At 42.0% G+C, this 23,049-nt stretch overlaps 1 protein-coding gene across 1 annotated transcript in view; it reads right to left on the bottom strand.

Moving 5' to 3' along the window:
* Positions 1–23,049, bottom strand: part of LOC126285155 (cyclic nucleotide-gated cation channel alpha-3-like) — an 884,508-nt gene that overhangs the window by 572,657 nt on the left and 288,802 nt on the right. The window lies entirely within an intron of this gene.

The raw sequence follows: 23,049 nt of genomic DNA, 5'->3' as shown, positions 1-23,049 counted from the left end.
ACCTCTCAGCGAATGTTGCGCTGCACCATAAATTCTATGAACCTAAGTATGTTGGTACTACGCATAAAAAAGACCGAAGACAGAGCCATAAACTACTGAACATATGTTGTGCAGGCGAACTTTTTTCAGAGAAACATGACGCACATATCTCTTACTATTTGGCAAGAATACCTCTCAGGATAAGAACCATATGCCTAGCATAGTTCAGAAGACATAGCGTCATAAACAATTACATACGTGGAAAACTGAGCATATGTGTGATTTGAGCGAAAAACTGTCACATTGTGCACCACATTTAAATTTATTACTTCTTTGCTACTATATTCGCAATACATTTTACAGACAGTATCCACACATACTGCTGAATGTATCTACCCAAGTATATATTATTGTACGACACATATTTCAACAGATGTGACGCCATAAACACTGAGATGTGTGGAAAAAATGTCGCATCCTGTATGCCGTTTTGATAGAACTATTGTTTACAACAAAGCCGAGTCAACTTAAGAAAACCCTTGACACCTGCCAGCGCCTATAACGGCTTTCCATTGCGACGTTCAAAAAACTGTCAGCGGAAACAGTCGCCATGCTTAGAGCTATGAGCAATCGTTGCCATAGAGTTAACAAAACTATGTTGTAGACACGAGACGCAGCTGCGCCCAGCGTACAGAGACTGTCCGGGATGTCACTACAAACACAGTTCATTTTTTTGGTTTTGTTTCTGATTAAAAAATGTCAAAATGAACACATGGGTAACACCGTTTGTCGGCAAGGGAGAAAACAGATGCAAGCCTTGGAACTTCATGGAAAAACGAAGATATCGAAGACTACAATTAGCAAAGAATTACTGCTGGCACCCACTGTCATCAGTTCCCTAGAACTTAAAATAGTTAAACCTGACTAAACTAAAGACATCACACACATCCATGCCCGAGGCAGGATTCGAACCAACAACCGGAGCGGTCGCGCGGTCCCAGGCTGAAGCGCTTAGAACCACTCGGCCACAGAGACCGGCAATGACCAACTAATAATTCAGAAGACAGAATACGACCACCAGGCTCCAGTTTGCAATACATCACCAAAGTGAAGTATATAGAAACTGATACGTAAAAATGAAAATAAGGTTGAAAAACACCAAAGTAATGGCCTTCAAACAGAACTTTCCTGTAGGCTGCAAAATAGTACTGGCCGAGCAATCAAGAGAACAAGTGTCACATTTTCAGCTTCTATGCTGCGATGTTAACTATGAATATGAAAATGACGTCCTATTAAATTAAAGCGGCAAATAAGTAGAACACTGAGTAGTATGATAAGAAGTTATATGAAGTTAAAAATATAACTCAGCGAAGCGAATCTTCAATACTAATAAAAATACAGCTAACTGAAATGAAACTGTTAAATAAAGTTAAAATATGTACCCTCAGAGATCAAAACTAAAACAGGAGGGGAGACTATATCCTGTATAAATCAGAAAAAAATGGAGCAAATATATATAAAATGAAAATAACATATCAACAGAATGGGGAGATAGGCTAGTTAAGCTACTAATCAACTTAAGCGTCACCATGCTATGGAGGTGAAGCGTCATTTTTGCGTCAGTTCTGTTTTCTTCTCCGTTTCGCTAGGTGACATGTGAACAGGGATTTTACGTACTAAAAACGATATCTCCAGTGGTGGGTAATGAAGACCAACAGAGGCATGAGAGGTAACTCCTACAACGTGCACTTGCTAAGTGCGGTAAGTGCAGAATGTATTACACGCGTTGTATGTATTTGACATAGAAATTGTACAATTCCGCGCTCTCCTGGCGTTTTTTGTCCGCCTCTTGCATGTATTCATTGACAATACAATGAATAATGAAAATAATGTGAATAATTCAGCAGTGGGAAGTAGCAGAAGAAGTTTTAATTCGAAAATCAAACAGGAACAAGGTGAAGAAACTTGTTGTTCGTGATGGTGTATAGAACACTATAACACCAGCTCGCAATAAATAACCATTTAAAGTTGTTGAGATGAAAGGGAGCTCTTTCTTAATATTTTCAAAAAGGAGACGATACTGACGTTAATACAAATAAATTTCATATAAGTTCTGAATTATGGACGGAAACCACCAAGCTTGGGATAATAAAGACATTTGGTGAAGGATGGTGAAGGGGAAGTGAAAAGAGCGTTGGAAAAAGGGAGGCATGACGAAGGTCTCAAAAACGATCAGATTCAGTGAGGTTACTGAGAAGGAAAATAATAACTTGATAACTAGAGACAGAAATGTTACAACACTTGTTGGTGGACTTAGCCCAGTTTCGCAGTCTAGAGTAAATATTTACGTTCTAGTTATTTGAATGAAGTTATTTGTCAATAAACCTTAAAATACATTTTGTTACTCATTTCTCATGATACAAATGAATGGGAAAGCGATTTGTAGGACGACCGACTAACGGATGGCTTCAGTGAGGAAGAAACAAGCATTAAGGATACCCTATGAAGTGAAAAAGAACATAAAAGGTACCTGCTTGCTGTATTTCCTCAAATAATTTAAAGTCATTTTTCCTTAACAGCTAACTCTAAATTCTCTCATGGAATCAAGTAGATAAAAACTTGTAAATTGACAGCTTGTAGCTACACAACGATATTTTTAAGAAGTGTAAACGAATTGTTTTCCGTTAGTAGTTCAACATAACAACGTTCGTCGTAAATGTGGTCTAAGAGACGTATAACTATAAAAAAATTATTATTCCATTAAGCAGTACAAGCGAATTTAAAGTGCGTGTTCATTTCCTAGTGATCACATCTGGCTTAAATGCAATCTGTTCTCCACCCGTGAATTTTAAATATGATACTTATTCCGAGGTTGTGTCCACTGACGACGGTGCCATGTGTACCTGTGCATGACAAGTGTCTTTTACTTACGAGAATGATACGAGAGTCATTGTATAAGTATAGAACGCTTTGATTTGACGAATAACGTAATTGTCCCGGAAATCCCCGCCACCATAGACGTTCCCACTGCATGTCCTCATATGACGCTACAAGCGAATACTAACAATCGCTTACTGTTTAAATATGCGGTTTTCAAATGTGTGACAAAATTAAAGACGCCTCCAAGTGTGAAGCTTATAGTCTAATACGGCTTCTGGAACTCGAAAAACTCAAAACTATCGCAATTTGAAGACAGATAAGTGAATTGTATGAGAATGTTCTTCGTGTTCAATGGTGAACTAACGAATAGCTAAGATCTTGAAAACTAAAGGCCGACCTTCAGTTTTGACTCACGAACTCAAGTCACGGACTGAGTATAATATTCAGCAGGATAGACGTTTCAGTACTGATGAACGGAGCTTGTGTTTTCCTGATATTTCACATGTTTGATGTGTCGCTCAAACCGACATACGGAAAACAGTGTTCAAAAATTACAAGTTTATTCACCAAGGAAACAAACGTCTGATTTGAAGATACTAACAAAATCGCAATTACAGTGTCTTACAGATATGAAGACTTGACTGTACCAATGTACCAATTCGGGGATAATAGAAGAATTTCTCATATGAGCGAGACACTTTGACATAAAATGTACTTGTAATCAAAATGGCACTCGGGAAAGAGCCCAATTATTTGTGGAGTCATGAGCTACATTTGTACACAGTATTGACTGCTAAGTTTCTTTTGCTACTGTGCCCTGCATTTTATATCGGTTGATAGATTTTAAAAACTGTCTGCGTACGTTTTAAAAAAGTTACTGAATGCTACATTCATACCTTTTTTCTTCAATAGTCTGCATTAGGGCACGTTTGACTTGACGTACGTTATTGAATAATTTCTACATGGGGCCTCCTAACTTTACGAATGGGTTCTATACATTCTTTAAAAAGATTTGACATGTTACTATGTATTCGCTTAATGTAAGATATGTACATATGTTTTTGAGAGGATCTTGGTGGCATTCTCAAGTGTTTAGTAAGGTATAGCAGGAAATGAGTGTTGATTACATTCCCAGTCTTCCACTTTTGGTGCCTACTGTCATTAGTTACCCATTTTGGTGAAATCTTTCAGAGGATTAAAAAAAATGGTTCAAAGGGCTCTGAGCACTATGGGACTTAACATCTGAGGTCATCAGTCCCCTAGACTTACAACTACTTAAAAATGGTTCAAATGGCTCTGAGCACTATGGGTCTTAACTTCTGAGGTCATCAGTCCCCTAGAACTTAGAACTAACCTAAGGACATCACACACATCCGAGGCAGGATTCCAACCTGCGACCGTAGTAGCAGCGCGGTTCCGGACTGAAGCGCCTCGAAGGGCTCGGCCACAGAGGCCGGCTTTTCAGAGGATTCTGCTAGTTCGTCAGTGATAACATAATTTTAACATATTATGAAATTTTGCTTATGGATTACTCTTCGACATAAAATGTCAGTAGGTTTGTTTCTGGGTGTCTACCTGTAGCCTTCAGGCACTAATAAACTCCAATATAATGTATTTGTTAAATTTGGTACGCGATCAATTGACAGATTGGTCAGCTTTAAATACTTTGTGACGTTTTTTTCTTGTTTGTTAAACTACTTTTGATTTACTGGATCAAATATTTTATTACATCCGTTTGTACGCTCTTAAATGAGCTTTAGTCGCTGATTATTTGATATAAATGGCTTGACTCTGAGCACTATGCGACTTAACTTCTGAGGTCATGAGTCGCCTAGAACGTAGAACTAATTATATCTAACCAACCTACGGACATCACACACATCCATGTCCGAGGCAGGATTCGAACCTGCGACCGTAGCGGTCGCTGGGTTCCAGACCGTAGCGCCTGTCTGGCATGCTAGAGATACATGTAAGTTGTCTTTTACATTTGCTACCGATAGTTGTGCAATGTTTGGATGCATGTGTATTATGATATCTGAACAGCTGCTGTTAGTTGTGAAGTTTCAGCACTAACAATCCAATTACTAATATGTGAAGTGAGACTGTTACGTTCTTGATGTCGGTTTCTTCCCAATGTAACTGTGGAATATGACGTCCGGTTTTATATGTGCAGAGTAAAAGAATCTCATAAAGGCAATATATGATATGTAATATTAAGCATGTAAGCAGAAATATTGCACGGTAATGTAGTAGGTTGTTGTGAGTTGTTCAGTGTGTTATTTAAACAGGGAGATGTGTGGAGATGTATGCAGACAGTTTGATGCTCTTCCACATTGGTTTCTCACATCCTCTAAAATGCCTGATGGTCGAAATCACCTTGTCGCTAAATTTAATGATAGGCCGTTTCGTTACGTTACAGTCTACGGACTATGTTTTGTTTTATGAACTTTATCAAATTGTTAGTGGTGATATGAGCTATAGAATAGTGTATTTCAATTGGGTTTCTCTATTTTTGACACATGAACACAAGAAACGTAGAGTGGGACGTGCACTGATTTTTCTCTCTCTGCACGACAAGGATGGCGAAGAGTTATTGAACCACACTGGTACTGAAGATGAGACCTGGATTTCACAGTCCCACCAAAATAAGAAAAAATGACATTGACAGGTAACAATAAAGTAGTCGTTACATTTAATTTCAATAACAGTCACGGCGATGCCTAACCTAAAATGTTAGCATTTAAAGTAAAGAAAGGCAAACAAATTCTGAGCGCCGAAAATGTGTACTGTATTGGGGTGGAATGGGCGTCCCACTCATCTTATTTATGCCGGAAGGGGTGATCATAAACGCAGCAGTCTACTGTCCGATCTACATCGAGTATGCCACGCCCTTCAAACCAAATGGTGCGGAATGTTTCCCAGCTGCAAGGCGCTTCTTCACGATAAACCTGGCCCGCATTCTGCCGCACCGACGAAGGAATTACCTCGGCAGATTACGTGGGAAGTTTCTTAACTTCCACATAATAGCTTGGACTTGACAAAGAGTGATTATCATTTTTATATGACATTGAATCTTTTTTCGGGCGGAAAGTAGTAGTAAAATGACTACGAACTGAAAGACGACTTTAGTTTTTGGTTCAAAAACTTGGCGAAAAGTGCCTGTGCTGATGACGCCGGGAAGCTTGTGCAGTGCTACTATAAACGGGTTAGTTTCAAGGGTAATTGAGAGGACGTGCTGAAGAGAAATATATCAGAGTTTTGTATGCGAAAACTCTTGAAGCTTTTCTAAGCAAGTCGAACGTTACTAACTTTCTACGTCTTTCTTTTGCATATATACGTATTTATTTTTCAAAACAGTTATCCTGGCGACGAACACAATTCACCCAACGGGAGACCAGTCTATTGATACCGTCACTATGGAATGGTGGGTTTTGTTGATGTGCCCGCAACCTCACCTCGGCTTGCAGCGCTCGTCATCTTCAAAGTGAAGTCCCCGAAGGTGTTTATTAAGTTTTGGAAACATATGACATTGTCATGGGGTTGTATCAAGGAAGATCGATATCGTAACGCTCGTCTGCGGTCTCGCAATGTAATACTGAAGGAGAGGGCGACCAATGTGGGGACAATCGTTCGAAACAGTATTACAGAACGCTATTTCTCTCGCAGCGACATAGTTACAATACACACCGCCATATTACACGCTACAATTAAGAGCCCTCGAGCAGCAGAGGGCTGCAAATATGTAGATATAAAGAATAAAGGTGTAGAATGTTAATAACATTGGTTTTATTTTAACCAATTTAAGAGTATAAAGATTCTGATGCATTACTTCTCGGCACGCCCTCGTACATAGAAAAATAGCTATGACATCAAAAGATATTTTAAAATATCATTTATCTATTTATCTACTCAGATCATCTATCATCATGTTGGCTAGTTAGCAGCAACTCGTAGTGCTTTTCTGCATTCTATCTTCCTCTTTTGAGCTGTGTAGGTGGCGCATCTGTTATCCTCCATGATCTGGCAGTTGTAGTCCAGTGTCTGTGAGCCTCTAGTATTCCTCCTTTCTACCTTTCCACCGTCTCTTCATGGCATTTTTAATGGCAGCATAATGTCTTATGAGCTGGATGACCCATGTGCCCTTCTGTTTTGGATAAGATTCCTACGACAAGTGTTCTCTTCCTCCACTCCGTGGAGTATCTTTTTATTTGATACCTTGTCTACCCAGTCTGTGATAGCGCCATATCTATGAGATTATTATTTTGTAATTTTCTGCTTCTCCGAGTGATCTCCATGTTTCACTTCCAAGCAGGAGTCTTCTTCTCATAAATGTCTTTCTAGTGTCATTCCTGAGATATCTGTGTATGCAACTGGATGTGCAAGAGTATTCGTCGTAGTTTAAAAACGGCCTTTGCCTGGTATACTCGACTTACTATATCCTTCTTTGTTTTTTCGTGCGATGCAGTTTTACTTCCGAGGTAGTCGAAGTATTCGGTGATCTCCAGTTGTAAGTGAACACTAAACAAAGGAGTTTTGTCTACTCTTCTCTAAGGTTTTTGAAATTCATTACCTAAGGATTCCGCCAGAGTTGCCAATAATATTTTTAATGGTGTCGACTTTCGAACATTTTCGTTCTTACTCAAACCACTGCCGACTTTAGGAGCTACAATTTTCGTAACCAGACATGAAATACAACGGTTTTAAAACATTCTGTGTGCACATACTACAGCAGTGCGATAAATTTATTATGATGTAGCGCCATTTGTAATGTTTCACTGCAATTAATAACTTTCTTTTGCGTCCGATCAATGTAACAAACGTTATTTCACTGTTTACGGACCTACAGCAGACTGCAGGTGAAAAATAGGTCAGCATCTTGTCTTACAATTGAAATAAATGTTTGTAGATCTGTCATAAGTTGCATTGAGAAATATCCATTTTTTATTTGTCGATGGTTATTACTTTCGGACACCTGTGTACATTTTCAAACACAGGTATCCGAAACTAGTCACCACCAAGAAACAAAAAATAGATACTTCTCAATGCAGCTTACGACGGAGCTAAAGTAATTTATTTCAGTTGCTTAACTGTATTAGTATTGTCTTGAAACATTCAAAATTCATAGGCGTTTTCAGTTGTTTGCATATAAGAATTTCACAGTCGCCTTCAGCTTATTTGGTATGACTCCATAGCCTCTGTCTCTCAAAGATCATAATGTTACAACTAAATACAGAGATGCTGTATTGATAACGGTCTCAAATAGTATCACACTATTTTATAAACAGCTTTACTGCTTTACTGAATACTGAATCTTGAATTACTTTTGAAGAGCAAGATAATTATTCTATGTAAATGCGGAGTCTCGAATCATTTTTGAAAAGAGCAAGAAAATCATTGTATTTATATCCGGACTGTTAGTTGATTAGTTCGTCCAGCTCCTTTATTATCCGTTTATAAGTTTCCCATTCTTCAAGTTTATACAGTGTAGTTCCTTTACGTGCCATGCGTTAAATTTTCGTAGTACTTCAGCCACACCCGCTGTATGTTTTGTGCTACATGGTCAAATGCAGTTTTTTGCTTACGCTGAGATGTTCCTTGTTTCAGTTCTAAAATTCCGACTAGATTGGCCTACGTAAAAGCGGTCACCGATCACATGTTCCACACTGTACACTTTACGCACTAGATGCAAAATACATCTTTTTCATTTTTTAGTTCGAATGTTAATTGGCCTCCTGTTCCAAATACTATTTTGTAGCCTTAAGCAAAGCGTGCACAAATTTTTCCGTAACATTTCGAGAATATTTCAATGAAACAAAGTTTTCAGCTCCATTAACTGTGTTTCTACTGCTTTTGTGTTTGTCTGAGAATTTGTGTAACTAAATTACTCTTAAAACTATTGGCTAGTGCATAACGCCAGTTGTATTTTTGTTTCATCTAATGGAAGCTTATATAGGCGAGCTAAATTGGCAAAGAAATACGCCTTTTTATATTGTGGTTATTGTTTCATATGAGTGTGTTGGTTTACGATGAATGGAAAATTTCGACTTATTTTCTGCCGTTGTTACTGTTAAGGCTAAGAATTTAGTTTTCCTTTCGGACTCTTTCTATGAAGTGTATTTAATACTGTGACAATGATGCGTAGCAGCCATGTAAATTGCATGCAGTTATGCACTCCCCTTCTTTATTACAATAAACGTATAGTCTGCCTAGCGTTCTGTACATAACTATCTTCTATGTCAACGGTGGGTTTGTTTGAAACACGGTCGTCTCTGTGTCATTGATGAATATGTCTCTAACAACCCAGTGAGGCAATATCCCTATGCCGATTAAATTTTAAACTAAGAGACACAATTCCAAAAAGTTAAAAATATTTTATATATCACTTATACACACATTATAATGTGAAACATTTGAACATTTTTATGTAGGCCTAAGAGGTCGAAATTTTGGGACGAGAGCACAATGAGGATTATGCACTTGGCACCTGAAGGTGATCAAAAACTCAGTATAAATTTGAAAACTGAATAAATCACGGAATAATGTAGATAGAGAGGTAAAAATTGACACACATGCTTGGAATGACATGGTGTTTTATTAGAATAAAAAAAAAATACAAAAGTTCAAAAACTTTGCAACAGATGGCGCTTCATCTGATCTGAATAGCAATAATTAGTATAAAAAAGTAAGACAAACTAAAGATGATGTTCTTTACAGAAATGTTCAATATGTCCACCATCATTCCTCAACAATAGCTCTAATCGAGGAATAATGTTGTGAACAGTCCGGTAAAACACGTCCGGAGTTATGGTGAGGCATTGGCATCGGATGCTGTCTTTCAGCATTCCTAGAGATGTAGATCAATCACGATATACTTGCGACTTCAGGTAACCTCAAAGCCAATAATCGTACGGTCTGGGGACCTGGAAGGCCAAGCATGACGAAAGTGGCGGCTGAGCACACGATCATCACCAAACGACGCGCGCGATAGATCTTTCACGCGTCTAGCAATACTTTTTTTGATTTGGTTCTAATGAAACCCCATGTCATTCCAAGCATGTGTGTCAATTTTATCTCTCTATCTACATTATTCCGTGGTTTATTAAGTTTTCGAATTTATACTGACTTTTTGACCACCCGGTACTTCAAGATTGGGAAGTATATAAACGGAGGATACAGGAGAGGAACAGATTGATGGACGAACAGTCGGAATTTAAATACAATACAATAATTCTTGGCTCTTTGAAAGTCATAGATGATTCAGTACAGCATATGAGATAGTGCGATATGTCTGATATCTTTCTCAATATATCATCTTCGTATTTAGTGGTAACATTGAGACTCTCTCACACAGAGTATGTGAACACATCAGAAACAACTGAAGGATGCTATCTTTTTTTTCTTGTATAAACAACAAAAGGTGTCTATCGAATTTTTAGTGTATCAATACAACTGTTACACAGTCAAGTATCATATCTTGTATCGATCTGTTGAAAAAGCTGAGCTGAAGTATTATGTAGAGTGAACCATTAGAAATAAATGTCTACCACGTACTTCAGATCTTCCTATAATTCCTGCTTTCCCTCTGAGTTCATCCATTGCCGTCAAAATTTATGCTATGGACAAGAAAGTGAAGAATGAGCTTGTATCCAGCCTACTTTTGTGGAGGGACCTGATGACCGTGTAGTGTGGCATCGAAACTGGTAGCGTGGTAAAGTGTTTAAAATTTATGGCTGAATTAATAGTGCTATTTACTGCAACGTGATCAGACGACGTCCCAACCACTGACTTCTACAAAGGATTGGTGTGAATGATTTCTCTTTTTAAATATATCGACGCTGTTACGCCCACCGTTGTGACGCCAACGTACGTAAACTAAACTCAACTTTCAATATTTTACGGTGGAGAGTGCGAACCTCGAAATGTTGCAACGTAAAACACTTCAACGTCTCCCAGTGGGTCGAAGGCGAACCTGTGAGGTGGGGAGACGTGTGTGGAAGCAGCTCGTGCGGAGCATATGCAGCTACAGTGTGTGTATTACGGCAGGGCGTGCCTGCAGTGCCGAGGAAGAGGGGTAATCAATTACGCGCGGCGGCCGTTCGGCACGAGGTGAGGTGCGGGCGGCAGCCGGAGGACGGAGGCCGTAAAAAGGCGCGCCTGATGGATGCCGGCCTCTCCCCACTCGTCCATCAGCGCCGCGCGACACCGGCAGGCGGGCCGACGAGAGGCGGCGCGTCTGTGCCGAGCCGGCGCCGGCGCCGGCGCCGGCGCACGCCCGTGTGCCCCGAGCTGCAAAACCCGCGTCCCTTGCAACGGATTAAATCGAGGAAGGGCGGAACGCTGCGCGGGTTTCCCCTGAAATTTGGCATCTCACCTCATCCACAGCGTACCCGTTTATCTACGCCCCGTCAAACAACTCTTCTCTTGACATCGCTCCGTACGCATTCTCCTTGATACATATATCAACAAAAGTTTTGCATCTCCCCAATGCATCGTGATGTTGTCTTCCCACCGATACACAAATTTTGCCGGTGGTGGCGTGTTTGTGGCTGTTAGTTGTAGTTTATCCTGTTGTGAAATGGAAGTGGATAGTTCCTGTGGTTTATTATGGGTGGAGGCTATACTCAACAATCGAGCTAGGTTAATAATTGGCTCCTTTTACAGACCTCCCGACTCAGCAGTATTAGTAGCAGGACAACTGAGAAAAAATCTAGAATACATTTCACATATATTTCCTCAGCAAGTTATAGCCTTAGGTGGACATTTCAAATTACCAGGTATAGACTCGGACACTCAGATATTCAGGACGGGTGGTAGGGACAGAGCATCGAGTGACATTATACTGAGTGCACTATCCGAAAATTACTTCGAGCAATTAAACAGAGAACCAACTCGTGGAGATAACATCTTGGACCTACTGATAACAAACAGACCCAAACTTTTCGACTCTGTAAGCGCAGAACAGGGAATCAGTGATCGTAAGGTCGTTGCAGCATCCCTGAATATGGAAATAAATAGAAATATAAAAAAGGGAGGAAGGTTTATCTGTTTCGCAAGAGTAATAGGAGCTAGATTTCAGACTACCAAACAGAACAAAACGAAAATTTCTGTTCCGGCACTGGCAATGTTGAATGTGTATAGAAAAAGTTCAAGGAAATCGTAAAATGCGGTTTAGATAGGAACGTGCCGAGTAAAACTGTGAGGGACGGGAAAGACCCACCGTGGTTCAACGGCGAAGTTAGGAAACTACTGCGAAAGCAAAGAGAACTTCACTGCAAATTTAAACGCAGCCAAAACCTCTCAGACAAACAGAAGCTAAACGATGTCAAAGTTACCGTAAGAAGGGCTATGCGTGAAGCGTTCAGTGAATTAGAAAAAAAATTCTACATACCGACTTGACAGAAAATCCTAGGAAGTTCTGGTCTTCCGTTAAATCATTGAGTGGATCGAAACAGCATATCCAGACACTCTGGGATGATAATGGCATTGAAACAGAGGATTACACGCGTAAAGCTGAGATACTAAACACCTTTTTCCAAAGCTGTTTCACAGAGGAAGACCGCACTGCAGTTCCTTCTCTAAATACTCACACGAACGAAAAAATGGCTGACATCGAAATAAGTGTCCAAGGAATAGAAAACCAACTGAAATCACGCAACAGAGGAAAGTCCACTGGACCTGACGGGATACCAATTCGATTCTACACAGAGTAGACGAAAGAACTTGCCCCCTTCTAACAGACGTGTACCGCAAGTCTCTAGAGGAACGGAAGGTTTCAAATGATTGGAACAGAGCACAGGTAGTTCCGGTTTTCAAGGAGGGTCGTCGAGCAGATGCACAAAACTATAGGCCTATATCTCTAACATCGAGCTGTTGTAGAATTTTAGAACATGTTTTTTGCTCGCGTATGATGTCATTTTTGGAAACCCAGAATCTACTCTGTAGGAATCAACATGATACCGGAAACAGCGATAGTGTGAGACCCAACTCGCTTTATTTGTTCATTAGATCCGGAAAATACTAGATACAGGCTCCCAGGTAGATGCTATTCGGGAAGGCGTTCGATACAGTTCCGCACTGTCGCCTGATAAAGTAAGAGCCTACGGAATATCAGACCAGCTGTGTGGCTGAATTGAAGAGTTGTTAGCAAAGAGAACACAGCATGTTGTTCTCAATGGAGAGGCGTCTACAGACGTTAAAGTAGCCTCTGGTGTGCCACAGGGGAGTGTTATGGGACCATTGCTTTTCACAATATATATAAATGACCTAGTAGATAGTGTCGGAAGTTCCATGCGGCTTTTCGCGGATGATGCTGTAATATACAGAGAAGTTGCAGCATTAGAAAACTGCAGCGAAATGCAGGAAGATCTGGAGCGGATAGGCACGTTGTGCAGGGAGTGGCAACTGACCCTTAACATAGACAAATGTAATGTATTGCAAATACATAGAAAAAAGGATCCTTTATTGTGTGATTATATGATAGCGGAACAAACACTGGTAGCAGTTACTTCTATAAAATATCTGGGAGTATGCGTACGGGACGATTTGAAGTGGAATGATCTTATAAAATTAATTGTTGGTAAGGCGGGTGCCAGGTTGAGATTCATTGGGAGAGTTCTTAGATAATTTAGTCCATCAAAAAAGGAGGTGGCTTACAAAACACTCGTTCGACCTATACTTGAGTGTTGCTCACCATTGTGGGATCCGTACCAGGTTAGGTTTGCAGAGCAGATAGAGAAGATCCAAAGAAGAGCGGCGCGTTTCGTCACAGGGTTATTTGGTAAGCGTGATAGCGTTACAGAGATGTTTAGCAAACTCAAGCGGCAGACTCTGCAAGAAAGTCGCTATGCATCGCGATGTAGCTTGCTGTCCAGGTTTCGAGTGTGTGAGTTTCTGGATAAGGTATCGAATATATTGCTTCCCCCTACTTATACCTCCCGAGGAGATCACGAATGTAAAATTAGAGAGATTCGAGCGCGCACGGAGGCTTTCCGGCAGTCGTTCTTCCCGCGAACCATACGCGACTGGAACAGGAAAGGGAGATAATGTCAGTGGCACGTTAAGTGCCCTCCGCCACTCACCGTTGGGTGGCTTGCAGAGTGTGAATGTAGATGCAGATACACATGCGATAGCATGCGCTGCCTAATATGTCTCAAACAAACAAAACGCTGCACGAAAAGAAAAAAAAACGGGATTTTTTTCGGGGTCCTACTCGTGTTCTATTCGTGATAGAAAATTAGAGTCAAGTGTTTTGGATAGCTCTTGGACTATTTTAATACCAAACAAAAGTATCATCTTACTGTAACAGTACTACAATTCAAAGTTTGAATATTATACGCTTCGTACAGCTTAGGCAAGCAGACCAAATCCACTGAATATTTTTGGTTATGGTGCTCCTTCTGAGCAAACACGAAAAACTTGGATTTTGGGTACTGAAATTGAGCTGCGGGTTTCGAGGCGGCTATCAAAATCAAATGACTGAAAATCTTACGGTATATCCGTAAGATGCCGATCTCGAACAAACTTAAGTTTTGTAGAGATATTCGAAGTTACCCTACACGTACAAGTACAATAAGCATGCAAAATCCATGTGAGGCGAAATATAAATAATTAATAAATAACTGCAACAAGTTCCTCGAATTTTATCGTCTATTCTTATATTGAGACATCTATGTGCAAGCACCCTTTTCAAAAATATTTATCCTTTATATAGAAACACCGCTAAAACTTGTTTTTTTTGAGTCGAGAACCGAGTCACGGATTCCAAGACAGCTGTACACAACAAATTGCCTAAGATGCCGATCTCGAACAAAGTTGAAAACTTTCTTAATTTTTTTATTCTTTTTCAAGATTTTCAAAATTACATTACTTGTACATGTAGAATATACGCGTAATATCTGATGTGAAGCGTAGCACGGAGAAATATGCCACGTAGTGTCTCCGTTATCGGCAGAAGGGTTCTCAGAGCCCATGTTGTGGTACCGAAGCACATCCAAAATTTTTTGCACGTAAAATTAGTTTTGCGTTGTTGCAGTTCCATGTTAGTGAACTATCAGAAGTCTACTGATCCATAAAGCTCTTATCATATGAGTAACGATGATGAGTGAACCAACGGAAACATGCTCTTGTCGAAATACGAAATAGGCAACTATGTTACTTTTTAGTACACTCTGACCGAAAAATGGAATACCAGTTGCTTCATACTACCTTCGTCAGCACCTTTAAAAATTCTCCGTAGAATTTTGGCATGATAACATACTCGCTCTTCTTTATGCTGAGAGACAGAGAGACTGTGGCAGTGGGAAAGAGCAGGAAAAGTGGAATACACTCACTCGACGACAGTAGACAGTGGTTGTGGCATAGAAAAGGGAAAGGAGACAATGGTGGTGTGAGAAAAAGAGAGTAGAAGATAGTTGGCAGTGATAGAGCAGTGCTAGGAAGAGAGTGAAGTACCAGCAGGAGAAGACTCGAACCTCCGACGGGGGCAGCCGCGCGAACCGCGGCATGACGCCCTAGACCACGCGGCCACACCGCACGGCAGGAACCATGGTATCAGTGTTCCAGAACCAAATTCGGCGTTCAAAGAGGTTGCAGGATGTCAAATATCGCTTCCGATTGTTAGGGGACGATGGCACGATTCAAATCTCCAGTTCAGACTATTATGTCGAGCCCGATGTCATACACTACGATACCATGGACCCCATTACACACGGGCAAGAAGTCATGCACAACGGAAGACTCAGGTTTCGCGTCCGGTTAGTTCACCAATAGTCTCACAAAGTATGACCCGGTAATACAGAACGCCTCCTACGCTGTGTCCCACCTGTGCCACAAGGTGGTGTGGGAGTGATGTCCTGGGGTGGCATTACACGGGGCCTCATACATGTACGTGGTTGTCGAGGGCAATCTCACTGTTCACCTTTTCCCGAAAATTTCATCTTGAAGGAAGGTAAGTCACGCGCTCACCGTGTTGACATTGAAAATAGGTTCCTTCAGCATGGTAGTGCCACCATTATGGAATAGTTTGCCTGTTTTCCGCATAAGAATGTAACCAAATATGTGTGCGATCTATTGCAAAAAAGATGTTTCTCGACGTCGACGACGACCGTTTACTCTGAGCTACTTGCGCATAATCACCAATGAAATGTGGGAAAATTTGGCCTAGGAATGGATTGATGATCTCATCAATGGTATGCCACGACGGATGTAAGGCCGCATTCGAGCAAGAGGGCGTTCCACTACGTACTGATGGTGGCTAAGAATGCTGTGATAAACCCTCCATGGGAAACAGACTATTTTGTCGTTTCACAAATGCTTGTTTTTTGATTTGATGATGTGGACACATTGAATATGAATCTATACGCATGTCTGAGTACCAATTTTTTTTCTGCATGGACACACATCTGTAGTCATGTCCCATGTTTTCTGTGCCACGTATTTAAAATAAGGGAGCGATGCAACAAATTTCTCCCGTGTTACACAGATGTGATTCTACCAGTGATCGCTTTTTAATCTTGTAATCATACACTAACACTTTTTTCTCTCTATTTATGTGCAAAGTGTAACCTTCGTCAATATTGAGAAACACCTGCCAGGTCCTGTACAAATTACCGATACATTGTAGTATTCCTCCATTTTTCTACATAATTCTATCGTTGCGACTTCTGTATACACAACAGTACCAGCCGAAAAGACCTATATGAAACCACCGAAGTTATCCACTAGCTCATATAAAGGGTGTCCCCATTTATTCTGATCCCTCGTCCGGAAGCAAAATAAAAGAAGTGTAAGAAGCAAATGTTGTTTAGCTATTAGGTGGATATTAATCAACCTTTTTTCTTATCTCTGTTCGTTAGGAAGCCTTCTTTAAACAGCTTAACTGGTTTATGTGTTCACGTCATGTTGGGGCGACAACGCCCGTTATTGCCGCTGAGCTGCTCGCAAGTCTTCGAGAGTGATTGGTGGATGTCGCCGTGATGCAACCCATCTCCCTAGTGCATCCCAGACATGCTCTATGTGATTCAAATCGGGAGAACGAGCAGGCCACGCCACGCCATGCTTGCAGAATCTCCCGTTTCCAAAAAACTTTCGTTTCCAAGGAAATATCAGCCACTCGTTCTGTATGAGGTCTAGCACTGTCGTCTTTCAGCACCTCGCAACAACCTTACATGATTTCGTCGCGATACCTGACAGCAGTTCAGGCTTTCCGGGTCACCTGTGCAATTACATGAACAGGTGTTAGGGGGGTCGACATTATCCTTGCTCACTACATTAGTGTTCCTCCTCGATAACGGTCTGTTTCCACAATGTTCTACAGTCTAGGTGTTATGTTGACTATTCTACTTTAGAAGTTCCCTTCTGTGAAAGCGTATCAGAGCCACCCATGCACGTGGTCTCCGACAATAAAGGCCATTCCGTCGAAACCTTCTCTACACCCCGTTTGCCTTTATGCAACGCGTCCAGTGGATGCTGCGAAGACCAATGTCAGTTTCCTGCGCACTATTAAGGTGATACCGTCATGTCCCTCGGCCCTCTCTTTCTGATGTCACACGTGGTCGGCCCTGCCCTTCTCTGCAGGAAACAGTTTCGGTTTCTATAAACTGTTACCACATCCGAGAAACAGCAGAACAACCTACGTTAAGCTATCGGGTCACAAGAGTATCCGACGGACCCACTTCTATTCTTCGTATGGCACTACACCGCAGTGAGTTAGGCAGGCGTCTTCTCTGTGCTGTACTGCACCGTCTGTAACAGTGTAAACAGCGATTGTGGATGTGGGACTAACCGACAAACACTAATCCGTTTGATAGGTGCCCTGACGTCATCATTGGTGTGGTTTCCCGTTGACCGAAGTGCCATCTTCCGTGTAAAACACTGTCGTACGGACATGAGTATGCATAATTATATTGCCAATTACACGCAGGACGAATAAACAGCAGTTTGTCGCTCTGATGAAAAATTTCTTGGAACATTTTTATAGACGCTGAGAAAGGTGGCATGAGGCACTTGGTTCCCCAGTTTTTGGTCAGAGTATTTTAGAACATGAGGATATTAGCGGTTTTTCTGCTCCGACAGGAGTATTTTTCCACTGGTTCCTTCTTTTCCCTCGTACAACAGGGCATGCAACTCTATGAGAAGAACTTTGTGAGAAAGTAAAATTTTGGTAGTTCACTTACGTGAATATGGAATAACGCAATACATATTAACACCTGGGACCGGATTTTACCGTACTCAAAAGGATTTCTTGTGTTTCAGTGTTACAACATAGTATTCCCAGAGTAAAGATATCAATAAGTTTTTCAAGATTGTTAGAGATCGGGATCTTAGGTATCTATTGTAAAACTTTCAGCCATTTTCTGGGCATAGCTACCTTGGTATGAAAAACTCATGTTTTTCGGCTTTCTCAAGGATCGAATGTGAACTAAATGTTGCCTCCATAAGTTAATTGAGGCACATCTCAGACCACATACACTGAAGCGCCGAAGAAACTGGTATAGGCGTGCACATTCAAGTACAGAGATTTATAAACAGGTAGAATGCGGCGATGCAGCCTATATAAGACAACAAGAGTCTCGTGTAGTTGTTAGATCATTTAATGCTGATACAATGGCAGGTTATCGATTTAATGTGTTTGAATGTGGTGTTATAGTGGGCACCCGAGCGATGGGACAAAGATCTCTGAGGTAGCGATGAATTAGCGATTTTCCCGTACGATCATTTCACGAGTGTATGGTGCATATCAGGAATCCGGTAAAACATGAAATCTCCGACATCTCTGCGGCCAGAAAAATATCCTGCAAGAACGGGACCAACGACGACTGAAGAGAATTGTTCATCGTGACAACAATGTGCTGCAGATTTCAATTCTGGGCTATCAACAAGTGTTAGCGCCCGTACCATTTAACGAAACATCGTCGATATTGGCTTTTGGAGCCGAAGGCCCACTCGCGTACCCTTGATGGCTCCACGACACGTCTTGCCTGGGCTCGTCAACGCTGACATTGGAATGTTAATTACTGAAAACATATTGCCTGGTCGGACGAGTCTCGTTTCGAACTGCATCGAGCGGATGGACGTGTACGGGTATGGAGACAACCTCATGAATCCTTGTGCCTTGCATGTCAGCAAGGGACTGCTCAAAGTGGTGGAGACAGTGCATGGGACATGTGCGGTTGGAGAGATATGGGATCCCTGGTACGTGTAGATATGACTCTGACAGGTGACACATACGTCTGATCACCTGCGTACATTCATCTGCATTGTGCGTTCCGACAGACTTGAGCAATTCCAGCAGGAACCCGCACGTTCGGTTGCTACGGTCGCAGATTCGAATCCTGTCTTGGGCATGGATGTGTGTAATATCCTTAGGTTAGTTAGGTTTAAGTAGTTCTACGTCTAGGGGAATGATGACTTTAGATGTTGTCTCATAGTGCTGAGAGCCATTTGAACCCAAACTTTCAGAATTTTTACAGAGTGGCTCCAAGAAAACTTCCGCTGGTCCCAAATTCCCGAGACATGAACATTATTGAGCATATCTGGGATGCCTTGCAACGTGCTGTTCAGAAGAAATCTCCACCCTCACGTACTGTTACGAATTTATGGACAGCCCTGCAGCATTCATGGTGTCAGATGCCTCCAGCACTACTTCAGACATTAGTCGAGTCCATGCTACATCTTGTTGCGGCATTTCTGCATGCTCGCGGGAGCCCTACACGATATTAGGCAGATGTATCAGTTTGTTCGGCTCTTCAGTGTATAACGAAGAAGAACTAATTTATTTGCTCCATTTACGAAAGAGTAATATTCAGACCTGGACCCAGTACTATATGTTAGTTAAAGCTGGGTGTGAAAATGGTCCCTAGCCCTAGGTGTACCCGAAACACTGAAGCCTACATCTCTATCACCAATAGGACGCGAAGTATGAACCCCAGAAATATACCATTTTCATTCGCGGCGTTTTGGAACGTATTAGGTAGCGCATAATGTCGCATGCGAACCAGTTTATAAATCCTGGTAGGCCTCTCGTATAAGCAACCATCTTCAGATCAGTGGCTCTTTGACAACGTATACAGACAGTTCATAGAGCTGCTGTGTATGCCAAATAGTGGCAGTTCCAAATACCGTTCTAGTCGCATGTGTTCAGAAGTAGCGGGCTAAAGGCAGTGAGAGACTCGTAGCACGTACTACGTGATTTCCGTGGGTCAACTGCTCATGCTCCTATCTTCCGCCGCCCTCGTCCAGCAGAAGCTGCGTGTAATGGCCTCGACAACGACGAGGCGTTAGCTTGTAACGCACCACTTTCCCGCCGTTGCTCAGCTTCCCGGCCTGACTCGAACGAAGAGAAAACGCCTTTGAGGGCGCGCGAGAAGACGTATGCCCCGCAATCAGGGTGATGCGCGAGACCGGTCGGAGGTCGATGGCGCCGCTGCCCGCGTCACCCCTTTAGTTATGCTCCGCTGCACCCGCCACGCTGCCCCACTGGCCTGCAAGAAAGATGCGACGCCTCTAGCCAAGGACCAGGCACTGACATTCCGGAAGCGCCCACAGTGGAAAATCTGACTGGGTGACTCCTGGTGTAAATCTCGTTTTCTTGTCTATTTTTGGGCGTTGGGGGGGGGGGGGGGGGGATGCAGAGGGACGAGATAGGATTTTCTTCACATCCCTTGTTTCATGCGGTCCGCCATGAAATCCACTCCGGTGCCAACCTCTTTATCGCAAAGCAGCACTTGCAACCGACGTCCTGAATTATTTCTTACGTATATTCCATTCCCTTGCACATTTAACCCCCTAGAGCTACTTCAAGTACTATGGGAATGATTAATGATTGTTAGATGTCGTAGACGTTGCCCTATCGCTTAGTTCTTTCTCCTCGTTTGTGATGCTCAGATGTTCCTCTCCTCGCCAATTCTTCGGAACCGCCTCACGTATTATTTTATCCGTCCACCCAATTTTCAGCATCCTTCTGCATTCCCTCATCTTTTCCTGTTTTCCTTTAGTCCATGATTCACATGAATGCAATGCTGTACTCCGGACGTATGTTTTCTCAAATTACTTCATCGGACTAAGGCCGATGTTTAATACTAAAAGACCTTTTTCAACCAGCGATGTCCTCTCTACATCTCCTACTCGGCTTCTCACATTCTCATTGCTTCGTCCGTCACGTGTTATTTTCCTTCCACAGCTGCAAAATCCCTCCTATTAATCTACTTTCTGGCCTCTAGTTTTAGTAAGCTTACCGTTAATCTCATTTCAACCCGCACGGATAGCCGTACGCATTGAAGCGACGCTCCCTAGACGGGGATGTGCGCCGACCTTTATTGAATACGTCCGGCTGATTAACGTTTTGAAGCAGTGTGTCGGCCGGCAAGGTTTACACGTTCATCTAGGCTGATACCCAAGTTCTACCTCAGTTACACGATTAGTAGAGATTTAGAAAAAATTGCCCTCATTTGTACGTGAATAACGCTACCCGCAGCCAGTTATGGTACACATATTTCTTCATGAAGGATAATAGGTTTGCCACAGGGTGGGTATCAGACCACTCCTTAAATTAAGAATTACAAATCACTTAATAGGCGTGCGAAACCTATGCTTACGAGAGACGAAGACACAAGCAAAATACGTCAATCAATACTCAGTAGTAAGTCACTCTTCAGTTTACACCCTAAATCATCAGTGCGTGCTCGTTGGACTGTTCTCTCTGCTCAAAGGATCCTGGAATTTTTCTTGACTTTCACTGAGAATTGTACTGTCTTTGGCGATCCCTACCTTCGATATGCTGTTACGCTGAACTTTAACCCAACTCCCGTACCTTCATTTCAGTGATTTCTTCTTCGATATATGGATTAAACAGTAGGTAATGTGTAAAATGCCTGTGTCTTACACCCATTCTAATCCAAGAACTTCATTCTTACTTTCCCATTTTAATTTTTCAATCTTTGCTCTTGTACATATATTCTATATTCGCCGCCTTCCTCTACACCCATTTTTCTGACATTTCGATCATCTTTGAATGTGTTGCATTATCTCACGTCTTTCTTAGATCGTCAGATCCAATGAACTTAACATAAACTATCTTCTCTTCCATTACTCTTTAGTAGAATTATCAAAATATTTTATGCCCTCCTGTTGTGTAATAGGCTCAACGTATAAACTACGAGTCACACCCTTAAACGTGTATTCTGTACCTGGTGCTGAAGCGGTACGATGAGTTTTCGTAAACCTCCACAGCTGACGTAAGTCATGGCACTGAAGTGGTGTGTACACTACGTGATCAAAAGAATCGGAACACCCTCAAAAACATATGTTGTTCATATTAGGTGCATTGGGCTGTCACCTATGGCCAGGCACTTCGTATCAGCAACCTCAATAGTCATTAGACATCGTGAGAGAGCAGAATGGGGCGCTCCGCGGAACTCACGGACATGGTCAGGTGATTGGGTGTCACTTGTGTCATACGTCTGTACGCGAGATTTCCACACTCCTAAACATCTCTAGGTCCACCGTTTCCGATGCGATAGTGAAGTGGAAACATAAAGGGACACGTACAGCACAAAAGCGTACATGCCGACCTCGTCTGTTGACTGACAGAGACTGCCAACAGTTGAAGAGGGTCGTAATGTGTAATAGGCAGACATCTATCCAGACCATCACACAGGAATTTCAAACCACACCAGGATCCACTGCAAGTAGTATGACATCTTAGGAGAGAGGTGAGAAAACTTGGATTTCATCTAGTGGCTGCTCATACGCCACTCATCACGCCGTTATATGTCAAAAGACGCCTCGCATGGTGTGAGGAGCGTAAACGCTGGACGACTGAAGAGTAAATAAACGTTGTGTGGAGTTAAGAACCATGTTACATAATGTGACGATCCGATGGCTGTGTGTGGGTATGGCGCGAATGCCCGGTGAACGTCATGTGCAAGAGTGTGTAGTGTCAACAGTAAAATTCGGAGGTGGTGGTGTTATGGTGTGGTCGTGTTTCTCATGGAGGGGGTTTGCACGCCTTGTTGTTTAGCGTGGCGCTATCACAGCACAGGCCTACATTGATGTTTTAAGCACCTTCTTGCCTCCCACTGTTGAAGAGTAATTCGGTGATGGCGATTGAACCTGCATTCTTCTGTTCATGATGCACGGCCTGTGGCGGAGTGGTTACACGACAATACATCCCTGGAATGGACTCGCCTACAC

The sequence above is a fragment of the Schistocerca gregaria genome, chromosome 8 (genome assembly GCF_023897955.1).
Source record: "Schistocerca gregaria isolate iqSchGreg1 chromosome 8, iqSchGreg1.2, whole genome shotgun sequence".
NCBI classification, from domain to species: Eukaryota; Metazoa; Arthropoda; class Insecta; order Orthoptera; family Acrididae; genus Schistocerca; species Schistocerca gregaria.
This window is presented reverse-complemented; position numbering and strand designations above follow the sequence as displayed.